The 22,419-nt window shown below is 34.8% G+C and overlaps 1 long non-coding RNA gene across 1 annotated transcript in view; it reads right to left on the bottom strand.

Annotated features, from left to right (window-relative positions):
- Positions 1–2,886: 2,886 nt before the first annotated feature.
- Positions 2,887–22,419, bottom strand: part of LOC118239564 — a 30,278-nt gene continuing 10,745 nt past the window's right edge. The window contains exon 4 of the long non-coding RNA XR_004772042.1: positions 2,887–3,036. This is a non-coding gene — a long non-coding RNA (uncharacterized LOC118239564). The remainder of the gene's footprint in view (positions 3,037–22,419) is intronic.

Below are 22,419 nucleotides of genomic sequence, written 5' to 3'. Positions count from 1 at the left end.
TTACTGATCTAGTCACTAAAATTGCATTTAGTAACTTTCCTTAGTTTTAAACAAAATAGTCTGATTATTAATGTTCAAATTTTATATAGTTGAAAGTTTTTATTGGGGTGTGTTCTTACATACACAATGTGCATGTACGTGCAGTTTGCACAATCATTGTGACATGCAATCCTTGTCTAAAGTATTAGTTGATGAGTATGCTATAAAAATAGCCACATGCAGTTAGTGTTTCAATTGTCACTAAGTCAAGGATGAGAAACAATTATATTGAAAAGAAGTCTAAGAAGACATAATAAATGGTAATAACAAGGCCTCCTGAGTGGAAACCTTGAATAACAAAAGAGTATTACATCCAAGGAGAGTAAGAGATAGATGAACATGTCCCATTTTAGTACTAATGCATCAGTACTAGGAGATGATCTGTGACAGATGGTAAATGCTTCTCCTTTTGCTTTGCCAGAGAAATGTAATTCACATCTCTGCTTTGTAAAGGCCAGTGATTTCAGCTAATTCTTTACTCTTCTAGTTATAACCTTGGTGATATATTGTATTAAATACATGACTGATATAAACACTGGTGCAAGGTGTCTAAAGATAACCCCAGGGAACAATAATATATACCCAAAATTTCACTAGACAGAGTAAAATCACAAAATTCTATATATGTAAAGGAAATATAAATAAAACAAAGTATTACTACTGATCTTACAAAATTACCTTACTGACAAAGCAAAAATTATACAGGTCAAGAGAAACATGAACGGAATATTTTATGCAAAGCTATTAAAACCATAACATCCTAGAGTAGAATCCAAAGGACAGCATAGAAACAAAGAGGGGAAGCTGGACAGGGACTTTTAACACCTACATCTGATGATGACCCAAAGCCAATGAATAGAAAACCTGTGCGTAGTCAAGGGATTTGAGGTAGTTTTACAGATTGAAGTACATGTCTCTACTGGTAAGGGTCAGTCAGAGAGTGTACAAGCTTCTTTGATTGATTATGCTTTTTAAAACCATCTCCTTCATTTCTGTAAGAGGTATACTTTTGAGCTGTTAGCTTTGAACTGACTATGATTTTTACAAGATCTAATTTCAAAGGAGGAAATATTTTGTAATTGCAAGTGCTATAAATGAAAAACCCAAGAACAGAAAACTCTGCGTGGTTCAATCACAGAACTTGTGTCTGTGGTTAGAGGGAGGCCAACAGCCAATAGGCAGGAATCAGCAGGCATAAAGACCATTCGGAACAACAAAAATGTCTTATAGCTGACAAGGAAGAAACCTGGCTAGTGTGTTCCTGTTACTAAATTTTAAAAAGGAACCTTAAAATATAACCATCTCCTCTTCTACAATGATCATTGAGACATTTGTGGTATGATATAGATGTCCAATATGCTCCAGTAGATGGCCCAACACTTATCCTTATGCAAGCAAAACTAAGTGGTCTCTGTGTTTAAAAACAAAACCACATGAGGTTGAGAGAGAAAAGTAATGTTGATCTAGGGAATCAATTAGATCAATTGAAATATAATCCAAACATTATATTCATGTATGAAATCCTCAAACAATAAAAGAAATTTTAAAAATACATGTGATGTTGTACTCATGCATACACATTTGAAATGAATTAAAATAAATTTCCAAATGTTTGTTTTTCTATTTTAGATGAAAGAAGTCACAGCTATGATATATTTCACATAATTGTGCATAGAAACTTATATACAGTTAAGTGACATAAAAATTGATGGACAGAGATCTATTACTAAAATGAACAAAAACATATTGTCTATATATAAATATATATCTTAGATAAATATCAAAATAAGATTTATTTGCAACTCATAGTATAAATTATGATTTTATATTTGAAGAGTATGAAGTTACAAAAGCAAGTGCTAAGTATTGTGAAAACCAACAGATTTTATTTCTATGAAAACATGGGACACTTTTGTAAACTATTGGGATGATTGCCACATAATAGACAAGAAATATCATAAATACTTCATAGTCTAATTCAATAACATTAGTTACATGAATGATTTATGGAGTTTTCAAACCATGAGTGATGGCCCTGAGGAGATAGCTCACTCAGTAGAGAGCTTGATAAATAGTCATGAGTATGTTAGTTCAGATTCCTAACAACATTTTTAATTAAACAAACATCCAAAAATTTAAATAAAAACAAGAGTTAAGGTCAACATCTGCAACCCAGCCCTAGAAGGATAAAGACAGGAGGGTTTTTGGAGTTCATTAATCAATAAGTCTAGTAAAATAAATGAGCTCCAGGTTCAATAAGACATCCCATCTCATTATATTATGTGGAGATTGATTGAAAAAGACACTAAATGTTTACCTCTTGCCTCCATTAACAGACATGAATAAGCACACCTAAAATTTCATACATAGTATACACATCTAGATATATCACACATAAAATTATTTATTACTTGGTTCTCATTTTAGATGTAGTGAAATTATTATATAATTTTTCTTTAATTTCTTCTTTCAAAAGTAAATATTATTGCATATTAGCTATAGTAGCTGCACTATGCTTGTGAATTACTGGTATGTAGTCTTGTTGGTTATAGAGCTGGCAGAACTGTAAATTTACAAAATTCACTCCTCCAATAAGGTTATTCTAGTTCCTGTTATTTTCATATAAAACATACCTCTCCTTGGTGCTATGCCTTATTCATTTAATCTCAAGGATTTAAATAATAAAAGTTCACATTTTGTTTGGGGTATTATTCTTAGTCTGCTCATAATTTATTTCAACACATAAACAATACATTTTAATAACATTGAATAAGAGCAATTTAAAATCGTTAAGCAAAAGTTATTGATGAACAAAACTCATCAATGTAAAGCAATACCTACCTTAATAGCTCAAACTCAATGCTGTGTTAGAAAAAAATCTATTCAATGGGAGACAAACTCTCAATATATCCCCATGGCATCACTGATGAATTGTTTGTAGCAAAATAAGTTGAATGACAGTCAATATCTTGGTCCATGGAATGAGGTAACCGTTACCTAGTGGAAAACATATCCCATATCTTAAAATTTGTTTTAAGATAATTTGGTGCATCTTGATTGTGCTGGCAGGTGTGCCAGAATAAAATTACCTCATGCTTAAAACTGTTCATTTAAAAGAGGCGCATCTCATTATCCATAAAATATATTTCAAAATATTCATAAAGCAAGAAAATATGAACCATTTATCCTTTAATGGAGATGTGTAAAATACTGGGTTTTCCAATTTTTAAGGCATACAAATAAGACCTATATATTATCTTAAAATATTTAAAACATAAAATTTACAAATAAAGTTTGTTAATGCATTACTACGGTTAATATCTGTAATAAGTATTACAAGGAAATGGAAAGAGGAACAAAACATGGTGAAAAAATGACAGTGGCTTCTGAATTAAAATATGTATGAGACAGACACAGACAGATCTAGACAAGAGTTTTCTGTTCTTCCTTGTCCCGAAGCTATTTAGACCCAAATAACCACACTGTTTGGCTGATGGCACAGGTTTCCTATTGGATAGTTGTCTCTTAATTATTAATACATTTCCATCAATCTAAGTATTTCCATGTGGTCTTATCTTACTGGAGAATGCTCCAGCATGTTACTCCTTCAGCTTCTATATGGCATCTCCCTAGTCTCTTCTCTCTGCATCCTCTCCCAAGAATTTTCCTTGTCTGGTAGCCACACCTGTACTTTCTGCTTGACTACTGGCCAATCAGTGCTTTATTCACTAACTAATAAGAGAAACATATATACAGAAGGACATCTCTGATGATCTCCTCTTTTCTGTCTAAATAAAAGGAAAGTTTTAACTTTAACATAGTAAAAATATATGCAACAAAACAGTTATCTAACAAGAAGTACAGTTTACAATATTTAGTGAGTTAACAATTAGCAAAATTTAAAGAAAATATTTTATCATCTATCCTATGTTTGTGGGTCTAAAGTTTTATATTTAAATGATCTTTTATCATAACAAAGAAAAACATAACCATAATTATCTGTCTTCAACATCACCAAAGACCAAAGAAAGATCATATATAAACCCTAGAATTGACAGAGACATCTTGCTTCCTGGACAGCCACCCAAAGTTCTTCTGTAACATTGGGACATCTATCCTCAGCCTATAGGCATAGAGTGTCTGGTAGTCTTCTCAGTGAAGCAGGAAATTTAAAACCACCCTGCCTGTATTGGTAGTTCATTAGTCTTTTTTCTTTGTGGCCTGAAGAATGTCCAGCAGACTCTTCCATGAAGCAGGAACCCTGAAGGACTTTATTCTTCAACCTTTTAATACCATATTATTATTAATATCTCATTATGAAAAAGGATACAACAACATCTAAAAATGAAGGTAGCAGTCACATCCTGAGATGAAGTTGAAAACATGTATTAAAGTTAAATTTATTGCCATTATTCTAGAAATATATCCAGAAGAAAAAAATAAAATATGTTCTAGCTATGATATAAAAATATTAGAAAACACCAACATTGAAAAGAAAACTAATAATAAAAAACTCACACACTTTAAACAAAGTGAAATGTATTTTATATTCCAATAGTAACACAGACAAGTACTGACATGACTTCTGGCTGTGTGTGGCTGGTGCCCATTCTACAATAGGCATCATGTATGTATGTATGTATGTATGTATGTATGTATGTATGTATGTATGTATGTATTTGTCAGACCATGCTACATGCATTTGTAAAAGAAACACGAATCACATGAAATTCCAGAGTAAGAGAACATTCCAACATGTAGTGTTATAAAAGGGATCTTTCCTCTTTATATTTAAAGTAATAAAATGATTAATAATTATTCCAGGTTGGCCTGGAAGTTGCTATGTAGGCAATAGCAAGGGCCATGCAACTTTCAGCACAGATATTACAATCCCATGCCATATATACTACTTTTGGGGTCTAATTTATTAGTCATTTGGGGGACATTTGCTTGGCAGATCCCAATAATGAAGGAGGCATTCCACATAATACGTCATAGAAATAGACAGCTGCACTGGGATTCTCCCAAAGAATGCTATATCTTCAGACAGCTCAACCTTGGTTACATGTTTTGAAATTCACAGCAAATGGCATGCAACTACCACTACAACAAAGAGGAACTCTAATCCATACCACAGGAAGAAAAGAAGCCTTAACTGATTCTCAACTATCAGTCTTTTCTTACATTACAGGAGCCATACAACTAATCTTCCTCAACTCATCTTTAGACTGGATATAATTGATTTGAGAAATAACATGCAAGAAGACACTGTAGAGATGTGAAAAACAGTTACTCACCTCTGATAGGATACTAAGAGCACACTAAAGGATCCATCAACTGTATTGTATCGACCAATTTCACCGAAATGCAGCTTGATGAAACACTGAACTCATTAGGTCCACTCACAGGAGCAATGATGAGGAGTTCTTGGAGTAGCTGAAATACTAAAGCTTTGACCCCTCATTCTTCCTGCATAGTCCTTAGACAGCTTCATCAGAGAATGTCCTCTTTGGCAGCAATGGTTTACTTTCTACAGATGCTCAAAGATAACTCATAAGCCTATGAATTTTATGAGTACTGGGAGTTTCCTAGAGTGGATAAGTGTCATTTCCTTCTCATGAGGCCCCTTCTCTCTTAAATAAATGTTTCAACTCATAAGGCATGATTTTTGCAAGTGTTTATGAAAATTATAAATGAAATTAAGTTGTAATATAAAAAAATCTGAAAATACAAAACAAAAAGTCAAGAGTATAATGGCTGATTTTATCTTGGAACACACACCATTTCATTTTTGACCCACTATCACTGAAATTCATTGTAGAGCAAATAGCCTTGTGGTTGGAATTACATGGCTGCTCCCTGCACTGCCCTGAAAGAACAACTACAAACTAAAGAAGCTCAAAGTACACTTTGCAAGTAAGTTAAGAGGAATATTTAAATGTGTTTCACTGGATAGTTTCCCTAATGTCAAGAAGGAAACAACAGGAATATGTAAAAGTCACACATTGGTTAATATTGGTGACAAGTTTATTTTTGTGATCCAGAGAGACTGATTTGGTCTCATGGCATCAGCTGTGACATCTGCAGTTAATTTAGTTCATGTTTCATGCTCATAGTGATGAAGATGCTCATAACTGTAAGAGTGTGTAGTGCAGTGATTTTGCATGCTAGGTTATAAGACCAAAAGCAACCTGTAAATCCAGCCTGTCCAAAGACCAGGTAACTTCCTCGAATACTGGGAGGTGATGTTATGGGAAAATAATAAGACCTTGTGTTAAAATATGGTGGCCCGATGGTTTTCTCCTCAAAAGGCCGCTATACAATGTGTCTAGTGGCTGCTAGCTGGGAATTTCAGAGAGTGGTCCTGACCAAAGTCCATCCTGTTCAGTATTTAGTTAAAGCTTTATTCAAATTTGACTCAAAGTTGTGGAGCTGGTTTTTCTCTTGCTATTCTCAGGATTGACAATTGGAAAGTACAGTGAAAAGGGAGGAAGTGCAGTATCCTAATACTGACAATCCCTACAGTAAGAACCCTCAATAATGGAAGTCATTTCCTCTACTGGTCCAGTACTACCAGGAGGGTCATAGGCTGGGCACTAAGCTTTTAATAGAGAGACCTTTTGCAGGCACTTAAAGTCCAACCACTAATGCTAGCTAATGAATAGAAAGGTTTTAGATCAAGCAGCTGAAAACTGTAATGCAGTAAGTCATGAATAACAGCAGTAACCAAAATATTGTGGATAATATAAAATACTTGAAATGTATCTGCTAATATCACTCAAAAGTCTGTCTGCATTGGTCAGAGTGCATTTGCACCTTCTATTAAAGGAAGAGATGATTTCAGTGTTACTTAAACCTATCAGAAATTTAAAACAAACAAACAAAAAAGTTACTACTTTGTCTTCCAAGCATTACTCTCTAAGTATAATATTTTATATTCCCAGTTTTTTTTAAAGTAGTAGAGTATACATTTAAAGAAAGAAGAAAAGAAAGTCCTTAGATGTTGTGTGAATGACTGTATTCTCAGCATTGAGGTTGGGGTGCAGAGGCAAGATGATAAGGAGTTGAAGACCAATCTGTATTATACAGATTCTCTAGAAGGAACAAAAAGAAAACTAAACAAAAGCAACTTGTATCTTTTTAAAACTACTCTATTTTGTAATTCTTACAGAAAATCCATGCTTCTGTATATGCATTAAGAAGACAATTAACTTTAAGAAAATTTATTCATTTTGGCTTGTGGACATGGCCCTCTGTGTTACCAAAGATGGTGAAACTTCTGAGCTCAACAATTGTCCTGCCTCAGCTTCCAGAGAATGAATGCTTAGTAGAGATGCCACCACATTACATGATTTGATTTGCAGTTATTAGTTTTACATTTACATACTTGATAATGACAATCTTTCTCATTTAATGTAGATATTTGTAAATTTACCAAATTTAGAATGTGTAATCAAAAGAAAAACTATTCATAATCGACACAAAATTTCTATTGTTTCTTTCTTTTTATTTTAGTTTCCAGGGACAGATGTGCTCCTATATTAATACTGTAACATTCATATTTCATGTGATACTCCCAAATATCCTGATTTTCTTGGTGTACAATGATAAAAAATAAAACAGCTAATAATAGCTTACTGCCTAAAGTTATTTACCAAGGATTTTATTGAGCATCTGACATCATTTTTATGTGCAATAGTAGTTTAGTATTGGACCACTTTACAGACCATACAATTGAATATGTAGTTATTAAGATATACATTTCCATCTGTTTTGAGGCACAGTTTGATTGTATAGATCTGGCAGGCCTAGAATGTCCTGTATAGAGCAGAGTTGCCATCCCACTCACAGAGATTCATGTGCTTCAGTCTCCTGAGTTCTGGGACTAAAGTGTATGTCACTATGCCTGGTCCAGCCCACATTTCTTTTAACCTAATGTTGTATACCCCTAGATTACTATCAAAAATGAATTCATGATATAAAGTTGTTGATAATATAATTGATTTCTAAGATCAGATTTCTAGTCAGTAATTTTGAGAAAATAGAAAATATGATGTTAAGATCTTTTTAATTGAAAATAGATTCTATTCTCATACTATACTTTCTGACCACTGTTTCCCATCCTTTCGATCCTCCCAGCTTATCCTCTGCACCCCCCCCCCCGCCTCAGCCGACCCACTCCCTATCCATTTGCCTTCAAAAATAAGCAGGCCACTAAGAGACAACAACATACCACAAAAGGCAAAATGAGATACTCTCTTGGGACTCTTCCTCCTATTGGGTTGCCTAATCCAGCCTTAATTGGAGGGCTTTTGCTTTGTCTTATTTTTAGAAATCCTTAAAAAGGGTGCAAATTATATCACGAATGTTGTCAGTTATACTAGCAAAAAGTAATACTCAGATCCAAGCAAGGTGTTAGAAATATCATAATGCAGGAATAAATAGAAATTCATTTTAACCTCAAAGAGAGACTAGTAAAATAGAGTAAGCTTCTCTACCTAACATTATTAGTCATGCATAGCCTCATGCTTCCATCCACCAAAAAGGTTCATACAAACAAAGAAAAAAACCTCTTGCCCTTTAGCAATTATAATATAACTCTTTTCAAAGAACACAGGGTGAGAATAGGGTGGAGATTCATTGGCAATTTTGTTAGAATTCCCTTACCTCTGCCAAGCCACATATTCCTGCGTGTAGAACCAAGAGTCAGCTGAGCTGAATACTCTGTATACTGACAAAAGGCATTTCATGACATGTATAACAAACTCTTATGACAATGTTGCTGGCTCGTTTTATTTTCTTGCTTCTCAGTTTCCTCTTGGGTCCAGGCTTAGTATAGCAAGCTAGATGATACTGACACATGCTCAAGTTGGTCAAACAGTCTGTTAGTCTGGAAAATGGCACTGAGGGAAAATTCTCAATTTTGTGCACTTTAGACAGGGCATCCAGCCACACCCATCTGCCAACCAAGAAGAATCTGTGTCTCTTGGATGTTTCTATTTCATCATGAATTCTTTCAATATTCATTACCTTGCCTGTGACTGTTAATAATATTTGTGATGATTAACCCTCCTAATATAGTCCATTTATTTGATTACTATATGCCTGCATAGTCTGTTCTTTTCTTTTGTATCTCATCTGTTTTTTTCCAAGGACTTAGACCAGGCAGCTCCACCTAAACACACATGGCATACAGGCACACAGACATGCACATGCACATACTGACTAAATATTCAGGTGAATAGAAAATGGTTCTTAATCATGGTCATATAATCTGTTGGAGACTGCACACCTACACACAGAACATTGTGCTTATTCATTTTTTGAACTACTTTTCCTCTTTAAGCATAATAGTTTGTGCAATACATCATAACTTTTATCTAGGTTTACATGGAAGCATTAAAATAGTTTAATGTGGATCCAAATTACTCTTTCACACCCTGTGTCTCACAAGTCTTGAACATATGTCATGGTCTTAACATTGATCTTAAATTGTCCTTTCTACTAATTCATAACAAGAACATTATTGAGCCAAAAACTGTAGGCTCTGTTGTTATAAAACCAGAAAAGATAGGACATAATGAAAACATTTTTGTAAATGAACAAATGATCTCAGGACCACTTTAGAATATATACACTATGTTTTGCTATGACTAATCGTAAGAAATAAAATATTTGAAAAACTGGTTGTATTCTAATATCAAATAGAAACTGGCATTAATGGAATGGGAAATTTTGTGTTTTATGTTTATTAGCTGTGAATAAATATATGTTATATATTTATATACATAATATAATAAAATATATAATGTATGTGTACATGTTTATATGTGTGTTTATAGTTAATATTACATCATTAACATGTAATTATCATATAATATCATTGGTATTCAGTTTTTATATATTATGTAATAATGATAACCACCAATTATTTTAATTGTTAGTTTAGCTTTTTTTTGAGGTTATTGAGACCTGGTATTACTATATATAGCTAGCTTCCAACTTGATTTGTAGACAATACTGACTTTGCACTAACAAAGATCAGTCAGACTCTATCTATGGAGTGCTTATATTAAAGGAATACAATATCATTTTCTAGATATTATCTTTAGTTTTCTACATAAGCATATGCAAAAATTATCAACAAAATATTATTATACATAGCTCCATGTTTTGTTTTAACTACTGCTTCTAACCTTTTATAATTTTTAAACCCTGTGTAAATGCATTTTAAACATCATGAAGGTTTCGGAGAACTTTTTAGATTCCATGTATGTGTCTTTTTCTTCATGATATTTCTCCTACAAATTTGAATTCACAGTCTATAAAGAAATATCCATTTCATCTTCATTATGAGACAGAATCTTGAAGTTAGTGCCTTGAATCTAATTGATCTTAAGAAGCTATATATTGAACACTAATGCTTTGATTGCATCTTAGTGGATACTTCATAAACAGAAAAAAGAGTATTGCTACTCACTGATTGGATATAATTTTTTGCTGTTCTTATGGCTATTCCTCTCAAGGATTTTTCCCTCTCTTTTTATTTTCTCTGAAGAAAAAGCATTAAAACGTTGAGTGAATGGAGTATCATGTAAATGTCAGTATTCTGTGTTATATGTGAAAGAACCAATTCAGAATAAAGATTGGTTTGTTAAAAGCTACGAGGCTGGAAGTCTTTCAGACCAATTGAGATAATAAAGATTTATAAAGCAGTAACAAATTCCCCCATATGAAATATAATGTGAAAGATTTATCATAACCTGTGCAGCTTCACTATCACATAAATGAGGTGTGTTCAGTTGCTCCTAGATAACCATTAATAACATTATTCCATAAGCCAAGATTATGCATATATTCAGTGTCTATATAATTTCTTATTAATAAATATACAAATTAGTACAAACAGCTGAAAATGTCACAAAAGGCAATGCCACTTACAGAAATGTATTTTGATATCATTTGATCACTGCCTTCATTTTAGTACTGGGATTATTTAAAAAAGAAAAGTAATTAACAAAAGCAGTGCAGATACATTTGAAGGGTTTAGATTCACAGAAGTGCTACAGGTAATAGGAATTCTAAGCCTACTTTTCTAGTTAAAAGTTTACCATGTTTTATGCATCAATATACAGAATCAAGACATGCAACAATTATATTTTTGTAATAAAACTTGAAGTAGCTGGGTGGTTGTGGCACATGCCTTTAATCCCAGCATTCAGGAGGCATAGGCAGGCAGATCTCTGTGAGTTCAAGACTAGCCTGGTCTACAAGAGCTAGTTCCAGGATAGCCTCCAGAACCACGGAGAAACCCTGTCTTGAAAAACAAAAATTAACAAAAAACTTGGAGTGACTTTACAAATTAAAAAACTAAGCAAACAAACATCACACACAACTTGGTGCTTTTTCTTTACATTTACTCTACTGGATAACTTGAGAATTTTCTAGATATAAACTGAATGAGTAAAATTTCTCTCATTGGTGTGCATAGAAGAAAAAGGTGATCATTCTCCCACCCTAGTTGCTCCTCCAAGCTTTTTTGATCCCTAAGTCATTTCTCTAAAATGAAGTTTGAATGGGACATTAAAGATAGTCTATAACATCAAAGAATGAACAAGTAGTTATCATTATTTTTAATAAGGTGATTATTACCTCATTACAAAATCAGAAACAGCATAAACCCATCGATATTTTTGTAAAAAATAGTTTATATAAATTGAATATTATTTGCAAAAGCAGAGAAGAGGAAGATAAAGGTCTAATACCATTAATAGCTTCATAGATTCTATTTTGGTAATGTTTGGTATTACTCATACTTTCAAAAAGCTTTTGCATTTCAGTTAACCATAATGGAGTCATAAACCTCCATTTTTATTTAACTACTGAATGATTTTTATAAACAGCATTTTTATTTCAAGTTATTTCTAACTTCACCCTAATTACCAATCTATGTTTTATCCTCCAAAACTGACCTCAGGAGAAAATGCTGTGATTCTGCTTTTAAGGATTGTTTCATTTGCAGTAAAGAAGAGTTTGTGAGTGTCAGGTTGCCCAGGTGAGCCTTGCTTCTGCTTGTTCAGCTAGCCATATTCCATTTCTTCTCTTCATAGATTTGGCCTGAGGAGACCTTTGTTTGTGTTCCTCACTTCCTAGAGCAGACTGAAGACCTCCCTCTGAACACCAGTCATACTACAACTCTGACAATATATTTTCCTGCACAGGCTTCCTGTCTGTAAATATGTCCATCACTTTCCCTTTACCAGATATGCACAAAACATTTTTCCATAATTATATATTTATACCAATCGTCCAGATTCTATCTTGTGTTTGATGTGGGAACTGAGAATTAGTAAAGGGATATAGGTCTAGGGCCATGCACCCAGGGACATGCCCATTTCTTCTCAATTAATGAATTCTTTTACATCAAAGTGTTGAAGTTTGACATTGGAAATGATATTGCATAGGCTTCCAAGAGTTTGAACTTATTGAAGTGGGAAAGGATTGATGTTACTGGCTGAAATGCTTGGCTTAGTTGCCCTCAAATTAGAATGTTCCAAATGTTCACAAGGATTAGATATGTCACCTTATACTGTTGCCTATCTTACTAAGTATACCTGAAATTTGTGGTCTACCAGTAAGAACTCTTAAAACAAGTTATTCCACCAACCCAGGCATATAACCTTTGAGCTACAATCAGTCTTGCCTGAAATACATGATTGTGCAATGTGGCACAGAACTTGAAGGAGTAGCAAACCAACAGCCCATGCCCTACTGCTTGGATGGCCTGGAAACAGATTTTGGATAGCACAGAGATCTATTGTAGAATCAAATATGACTGACCACAAAAAAGAGAAAGTCAATGAAATGATTGCCAATAATATTCTGCTATGCTGATAATTTGGTGCTTTGTCCAGCAGTTATCAGAGAGCCTTACCCTGGAAGCAAATGGGAGTGGATGTAGAGATGCACTGCCAGACATTATGCAAAGAGACAGCCTAAATTTGAGATCTGCTTTGAGTACCTTCCCTTTGGTGCTCAGGGAATCCCATGGAAAAGGGTATGGAAAAATTGTAGGAGTGAGAGAAGATGGAGAACATAAGAAGAATATGGTCCACTGAATCATCTAAGCAGTGCACATATGGACTCACAGATCTACTGTGCTATAGAAAACCAGAGCCAATTCTTCTTTATGTGTAATCTTCTTTATCTATCATAATTCATCCTTTCACTACTCCAGTGTCTCTAATCCCATATATACATTTAACATATATAAAGTACAATGAGATCACATGTATCATTAATTAATTCAAAATCAGATCATACTCAAATTATTTTCTAATAATTTAAAGTTATTCTCTAGTTATTTTTAGCAAAGCATTCTTACCTCTTTGGCTCCTCTGTCTCTTAGCTCAAGATAATGAAATACACAAATTACACGAAAATAGGTACCTACTGACTTTTATTTATATATTGCTTGATGAATTCAGACATCTTCCTGAAATAAACTGCTGTATTATGTATGACTATTCTCTGTGCATTTCTGCTTTTCTGAACTCATGGATGAAAGCTTCTGTCAAAATGTATCATATTTACACAAAATGCAGGAATTTGAATTTAAAATAATATGTATGGAAAGAGGAATCCCTAGATGAATGTAGAGTGAGATAAGAAAGGAAAGGACAGGAATGCATAAGGATTTTTACAGTGGAATTTTCAGAACATAAGAAAGAAAAAAGTGATTAGAATACTAGAAGTTGAATGATAGGATTTTTCAAAACGACAACGAGAAGGCATTTCAAATAAAAGACAAGAATAATACCTAAGGGAATCTAGTTGGAAGGTTGCATTTCATGAGGAATGATCTTTTTGAAGGATATAGACAAAATGAACTTACAGTGATCTATCATTGCATTTAACTCTATGAGAATATACAGGGTTTCTTAAAAACATATATATTTGAATTTGAAATCAATGACAGACATAAATAACATTAAGAACACTGGATTTAATAATAGAGATTTAATTTTAAATTACCCATTACAAACAACACACACACACACACACACACACACACACACACACACACACACACATATATAACAAAAAGCAGGTTCTCTAAAACAATCTTGCATAATAAAACAAAGGCTACAAGTATAAGATGCAAGATCTCAAGTTCTACTGCAGAGTTATTATAATAAAAAATCTTATGTTGATCAAATGAGTCAAAATGCAGACAAAATATAAATCTGCACAATATGGATACATTATTTCTGACAAGAAAGTCAGAAATACACTCAGCAATTGAGACAGCGTCTTTCAAAAATGGTGCTGATCCACGTGGAAAGCTGCATATAGAAAGAAGAATGCAAACTATTCAAATTGTTCCATATTTATTATATGCAAAACTCAACTCCCAATGGATCATGGACCTCAACATAAGGCCACATACCATGAATTTGATATAAGAGAAAGTATGAATAGTCCTGAGTTAATTGACACAAAAAGATGTGGACAGGACAACAATAGTACAGGCACTGAGAACAATAATTAATAAATGGGACCTCTTGAAACTGAAAAAATCTTCTGTATGGAAAAGGACACCCACATTCAGACAAAATGGCAGGCTATGGAATGGGACTATGAAATCTTCTCTTATCATCCTCCTTGTTTCCTAGCTCCTTTGGCAGTGTGGATTGTAGACTGGTAATCCTTTGCTCTATGTCTAAAAGTCATATATGAGTAAGTACATACCACGAGTATCTTTGTGTGGCTGGATTACATTACTCAGAATGTTTTCTTCTAGTTCCATCCATTGGCCTGTGAATTTCAAGATTCCATTTTCTCTTTTGCTGAATAATACCTCATTGTGTAAATGTACCACATTTTCTAGTCCTTCAAAGAAGGGGAGGGGGACAAGAACCCCTGAACAAAGTGGGAGCATGGGGTTGGGGTGGGGATGAAGGAGGTGGGAAGGGAAGAAGGGGACAGGGGAGAGAACAAGAGGAATGAGACGGGAGGAATAGAGGAGGGCAAGGAAGGAGATGCTTTGATAGAGGGAGACAGTACAGGTTTGTAGAGAGGTTTGGCACAGGAGAAATATTAGGGGATCCACAGGGATGACCCCAACTAAGAATCCAAGCAGTGGTGGAGAAAATGCCATTGATGCCCTTTCCTATAATGAGGTTGGTGTCTACCTTGGTTACCATTCCTAGAGCCTTCACATAGTAGCTGTTCAAAGCAGAAACAGGCACCCACAACTAAGCAGTGAACCATACTCCTGGAATCAAATTGTGGAGAGGGGAGGAGAGATGAGCAAAGGAGCCAATATGGTGCTGCCGAAAGAGTTGACCTGACCTAGTGAGAGCATGGACACCCTAGTCATAAAACTGGAGAAACAGCATTGGACTGAACCAAGCTCTCTGAATGTGGGTGCCAGACTGTCTATCGGGCCTCTGACAGTGGAGCCAGTCTTTAACCCTAGAGCACAAATGGACTTTGGGAGCCCATTCCCTATGGAGGGATACTATTGCAGCCTAGATATCACAAGGAGGGTCTAGGGCCTCCCCCAAATGATATGACAGACTTTGAAGATCCCTGGTGGAGGGCCTCACTATCCCTGGGGAGGACATGGGGGATGGTCTGGAGGGTTGATGGGGAACATGGGAGGATGGGAGGGCAAGGGAGTGGGGGGATGGATATGTAAATATGAATAGTAATTAAAGAATTTAAATTAAAAAAGAAACAAGCCACTTAAATGACTCCAAAGAGCATACAGCTATATCCATAGACAAGTGTCTCACTCAACCACCATCAGCGGCTTCTTCCTTTGGAGTTTGGAACCAACATGGAGAAGTACAACTGGGCAGTGTACAGAGATGGATGAACTTTGCAACGAACATTATGGGGCTAAGTTAAATGTTGATAGTACTGTGATTGGTGGAATAGTGATCTGTGGTGTCCTGGGGTGGAATTGTAAAGTGAACCTTTATCTTATTTATTGTTATGAGCATTTCAGGATTGTGGAGGAAACAGTAACTATAAGGGATGGTAAAAGATTTGGTGGCTTTGGATGATGGTTCATAAGGAGCACTAATGCATTAGGGATAATACATTACATTTCAAGCAATTATTCATCAAAGTAAAGAAACACATTAGTGCCACAGGGTTTCTGGAACATATAAAGAATACACTCACCACTTTCTGGTGAGCTAAACTTAAAGTCTTGTTAACATAGTTAAAGTAGCTTTCAAAATCTCTTTCATAGAATTCAGGCCCATGATAGGAAAGCAATGCAATCCTAGAATGGATACCCACACACACTCACACAGACAACTGCTCTTTTCTGTCAACTATTTCCTAATAGATAAATTTAGATTCACTGTGTTTTAGGAAATGTTAGGAAGGATTCACAGTTAATTTAGCAAAAAAATTAAATATTTCTTGTGATTGGAGCAGATATTTCAAAAGGTAAGTCAAGGAAGCTTAACTATTTTCTGTGAAAAATAGTTTACTATGAAATTAATTTTTATAAATTTGGGAATCCATATTTCTTTTTTATTATTATTTTAATTTTATTAGTTCAAATTAGGAACAAGTTTGCTTCAGATGTCAATCCCTTCTCCCTCTCCCTCTCCTCCCCCCCAACATCCAACCTGCCCCTAGCCATCCCCCCTCCACTCCCCAGGCAGGGTAAGGCCCTCAAAAGGGGCTCCCCAAATCTATATTTCTAATCTAAAATACTTTAGACTTTCCCTGAAGATTAATTGTTGAGTTCTAGATTCATTTGCTTTCCTTTATGTGAAGAACTGGTTGTAATGGAAAGTTTTCTGACAAATCTTATGGAGATAAACTTTAATCATCATTTCTAAACAAAGTAATTCCCACAGCATAAATTGAATACTTAGCCCCTTTAAGGCTGAGGACAAGTGTTACACATAAAGAATTAGAGAATATTTGCCAGGTCATAGCATCCCTTCCAAGACCTGGAATGGAGTACAATAGACACTAAGAATCAAAGAATACAGGTATCCAACACATTTAATTTGCCCCAGTGCTATGAAAGGGCAATCAGATAGCAGTAGTCCTAGAATTGTTTTAAACTGGTATTTTGATTTTGTATATACATCTCTCTCTAACAAAGTGACAGAGTATAGAAAATGTCCCTTCCCATCACTTCCCTCCTTCCCCTTCCCTTCCTCTCTCTTTTCCCTCCACTCTCTTTGCATGTCATTTGTCGTCTCCTCCTATATTAGCTCTGCAGTCCTTTGACATCTCTGGCACTCACTTCACATTCTTAATACTTAAACTAAACATCTTATTTCCCTGCCCACATAAAATAGCTTGACATCATGGACCATGAGTCACATCTCATCCATGTCAGGTTTACCAGTACTTAAACTGGAAATCAGCCAAGCCTGCACATCTATAGTCCCTGCTGTAATATGAAAACATGAGTCCTATTATGCCCTTGTCTGCTACAGAGAAAAACCTGGTGGATTTAGTTCATTAAACACAGCACAAATATAAGTATATATGCAATTGAGATAAAAAAAATGTCTTATCTTGGGGATTGTGAGATGGCTCCTTCATTAAGAGCATTTACTTTTCTTTTAAAGGAGTTGAACTAGATTCCTAGCACACACATCAGGTAGCTTATAGCCAACTTCAAGGGATGTGATATTCTTCACTGTTTTAGCATGTGCACTCAGATGCACTTACCTACATGCAAACACACACACACACACACACACACACACACGCTATATATATACACATACATATATGTTTATAAATATATATAATTATAAATAAAATGAATCTTAAAAATACCAAAATTATACTTTCTACAATTCCAAGAAAACACTGAAATATTTTAAAATATTTATGGGCTTAATGATGGCTCAGCGGTAAAGAGCACTGACTCTTCTTCCAGAAGTTCTGAGTTTAATTCCCAGCAACCATATGGTGGCTCACAACCACCTTGAGTGAGGTCTGGTGCCCTCTGCAGGCATGCAGGCAGAAGACTGTATACATAATTAATAAATACAATCTTTTAAAAATGAATCAAAAATATTTTAATATTCTCACTGCTTAGATTGAAATTTATATATAAGAAAAATTATACATTAAAAGTGATCAATGCACAATGCTTAGATAATTTAATATATCACTTTTGTTATAAAACTATTTTCATAAATCAAATAATTTCATAGGAGAAAAAATGTTAATTTTTTATAGTTTAATGCTATAGTTTAATTTGTTTTAGTAGTAAATCTTGTTACTTCAATTTAGAATTTTATCTTTTTTATATTTTACTTATTACTTATTACATTTCTCCCTTCTTTTTTCTGCATCCATGACTTCACATATCATCACCCCACTCTACTTCAAATTTATGGCCTTATTTTTATTAATTGTTATTTTATTTACATACATATACACATATATATTCTTAAATATAATCTGTTCAGTATAATGTTACTTGTATGTTTGTTTTCAGGGCTGACCATTTGTCACTAGAAAACCAAATAGTTAGTATACCTTTCCCTTTAACTCTCAGTCAAAGTATAAATTTTAAAAGCAAAATTATAAATTTTAAAAACAAAATTGCTTTCTCTATTTCTTTAAATCACAGAATATTAGAAAAAGAATACACTTAACAAGGGCGTTATCTATTTCTATTTTAATTTTATTTTAGCCTCTCTGTCTCTACATCTGTCTTGCTCTCTCTTGCTGTCTGTGTGTGCTATGTATTCATATGGCTATGGGTATACATGTTCAGATAGGTGATTATGAAGGGTAAAGCTGATATTTGTTATCTCTCTCAATTGCTTGTTCCCCTTATGTTTTGGGACAGTTTTTTACTGGCTTACTGTTTAGTCAGAGACCTAAAAACTGGGTCATCTCTGCATCCCTCCTGTCCAAGCATTTTTTTTTCTGTTCTGTGCTAAAAGTCACTTTATTAATTACACCAATTTTAATAAAAACTCTCAATGAAAGCCTATTTTTTCTGAATCACATTTTAAACATACATTGAAAGAAGCCGGGCTGGGGTGGCACATGCCTTTAATCACAGCACTCAGGAGGCAGAGGCAGGTAGATCTCTGTGAATTCAAAATGAAATTAATGCAAACTGGTGAATGCACTGTGGAAAACATTGAAAAAGTTTCTCATAAAGCTAGAAATAAAACTACCTCAGGTTTCAGCAATGCTACTCTTGGGCATTGTGCTTGTTTGAATGACAATGCCCTCCTAGCATAGGCTCATATAGTTGAATGATTGCTTTATTGTTAATGTAACTGTGGGGAAGAAGTGGGAGGTATGGACTTCTTGTATTAGCTGTGGGCCTTGGTGTAGAAGGTGTGGCACTGTGGTAGAAGGTGCATCACTGAGTGTGTCAATGGGCTTTGAGGTTTTGATAAGTCATGTCATACCTAGTCTCTCTCTTTGCATGCCACCTGCAATCAGGATGCAAAGTTCCCAACTACTGTCTGCTGCCTTTCTGTTTCCTACCACGATGATTGTGGATTAACCATCTAAAACTGTAAGCAAGCACCCAAGTAAATGCTTTCTTTTCTAGGCATTGTCTCTGTCATTGTGTCTCATCACAGAAACAGCACAGTCACTACGACAAGTATGTATCCAAAGTACTCTATAAACTATTTCAAATATACATGCTTATTTGCAAGAAATGGGAACAGCCTAGATATCTCACAACTAATGAATAGATGCTGAAAACATTGTACTTTTGCACAATGGAATAGTATTTAGCTATTAAGAAAAGCAATGATGAAATTTGCAGGTAAATGGATGGATCTGAACATCAGCATCTGTGAGAAGTAACCTAGACCTGGAAAGCTACATTTGCAGGTTTTCTTTTATTTGTGGTTGTTATCTTTGAATCATGAGATATGTTTGTTTCATTTAGAATACCTAAAGAGGTCAGAAAATTAGTTCATGGGTTTGGGGGACTTTGAAGGGATGTGGGATGGAATGCAGTGGGTGAGGAATTGGAGTACAGCATAAAGGAGAGAATTCAGGGAGGGGTAACTAACAATATAGGCCTTTAAAAAAGGGTCATTAGAAAGAATACTACTGTAAAACCTTCCAAAAATAAATATATGCACAGTTATAAGGAGTGTTTAGGTGGAGTTACTCTGTAATGGAACAAAAGTTTCCCTAATAGACACTAATACTACCTAATAAAAAAGCTCATTAGCAGGAATGAGTTACTTCTTTGGAATTGTTGACCTTGAATTACCATAGATTTCCATATTTATCAGTATTGGTAATGTTTTTAGTTACCAATCAGTCATTATGGTGTAATCTTATATCCAGAGACACCCAATAATTAGTCAGAACATAGAGAAATCAAGTGAGTGCTGTTCAATACTGATGAGTTTTCTTGGTGCTGTAAGGTTCTAGAGAGAAAACTATTGGTCAGTCTCACTCTGCTGGGAATCCTGAAAGATATAGTGATATCTAGCCTGCAAGACATGTCTACTACTAGCATAGACATAGAAATAACCTCAGAGTAAGTAATTCCTGTTCTAAGTCACTCTCTACATGATGACAACTTCTGCAATCTCCAGAGGGGATTTCTGCATACATGTTCTCCTTTTGTTTTCTCTTGACATTGACAGATAAACCCATTCCAATCGTAACTGTGCACAAACTACATAAACATTTTTCTCTTAAAACATTTACTTCTTGCCGGGCGGTGGTGGCGCACACCTTTAATCCCAGCACTACAGAGGCAGAGGCAGGCAGATCTCTCTGAGTTTGAGAACAGCCTGGTCTCCAGAGCAAGTGCCAGGATAGGCTCCAAAGCTACACAGAGAAACCCTGTCTAGAAAAACAAAACAAAAGGCATTTACTTCCATTAATCAAACTCAATGTCTAACCCTTAGTGTTTACATTTGGATATGTATGTAAACAGCTATTGACAGGATGCTTATGTTTTCCTCTATGAAACATTTTCTTTTAAAAAGTAGTATTTTTACTGTGTGTATGTGTGCATACCTGTGCATGCACACACATAAGCCCAAACTTCACTGTACTTATGTTAGAGTCTGTTCTCTTCTACTATGTGACTCTGGGGGTTCCAACTGAGGTCAGGCTTAGGAACATGCATGTTCATCCATTAAGGCATTCCATTGCCCAAAAAATTCTAACTTAGTATGGTTTCCTCTTTTGCACAGAATTTTCATTCTCTGTTATAACAATACTCTTATTACTTGCTAATCTCCAGTTGACCAAATGGAGTTAAAAGAACAAAGGCAAATTAATTCAATAGGAAAAAGGAAAACCAGAAATTCCTGCTTGGGTTATAAACAGGAGGACGTACAATGGAAATACTGGAAGCAGCAAAATCTGGCTGGAGAATGAAATGCTTGTAATTAAAATTAGTAGACCTAACTTTTAAATTTCTAGTAAAAGGTCCAAAATGATTATGAAAATGAATATTTGGTATGGAGAAAACAAATGTAGAAAGGGAAGATATCATAAAGGGTGATAATGGTGCTGGAGACAATACATTTTGAAAAGTGTGGGAAAGTGTTCTTTCTGGATCACAGATAGCTGCAGTAGAAAAGACAGAGAACAGTATACATTTCTGAAACTAACCTGAGAGTGAAAACCTATAGAGATAGAGGTGTGAGAATGGGTTTCAATAAATTCCTAGATAGAAATTCTCAAATAAGTCTGTGCACTGGGATTACCTGGGGAGCATAATGAATAGTAATGCCCAAACTCTGTCCCTCATGATTATGAGGAAATGAGTCCAGGCTTTATCCCGAGGCATGCTATGTTTAAGCTCCCAAGGGGATGGTTATGTGAAATCCTGAGTACTTATCTCCCCTCAATTTCAATGATAATCAGGAGAGAGGAAAAATAACTCGCCTGATAAGATTTACAAGGACTGAAATGACTCAGCGGAAGATTTAATTTACAGGAAATCATAAGGGTAAAAAGGTCAGTGCCTTCATTAGTTAAACTTGTTGACTTATCACAGATTCCTACAGAATGATAGCCAAGTTTTCAGTGTTCAGGAAGAGGAGAAAGGACAATAAAATACCATGCTGAGGTATGTGGTAAGTAGATCCAGAAAGGTGAAATTCAGCACAATCATCTTTGGTGTGATGAAAATACACACAGTATGTGTATGTACACACATACACACAGTAAAAATACTACTTTTTAAAAGAAAATGTTTCATAGAGGAAAACATAAGCATCCTGTCAATAGCTGTTTACATACATATTCAAATGTAAACACTAAGGGTTAGACATTGAGTTTGATTAATGGAAGTAAATGCCATTTGTTTTGTTTTGTTTTTCTAGCATCTTTTATGCTTGACCTAGAGGCAAGCATAAAGCAATA

Source organism: Cricetulus griseus (genome assembly GCF_003668045.3).
Source record: "Cricetulus griseus strain 17A/GY chromosome 1 unlocalized genomic scaffold, alternate assembly CriGri-PICRH-1.0 chr1_0, whole genome shotgun sequence".
Lineage (NCBI taxonomy): Eukaryota > Metazoa > Chordata > Mammalia > Rodentia > Cricetidae > Cricetulus > Cricetulus griseus.
The sequence above is the reverse complement of the archived record's forward strand: the minus strand, read 5'-3'. Positions and strand labels throughout refer to the sequence as shown.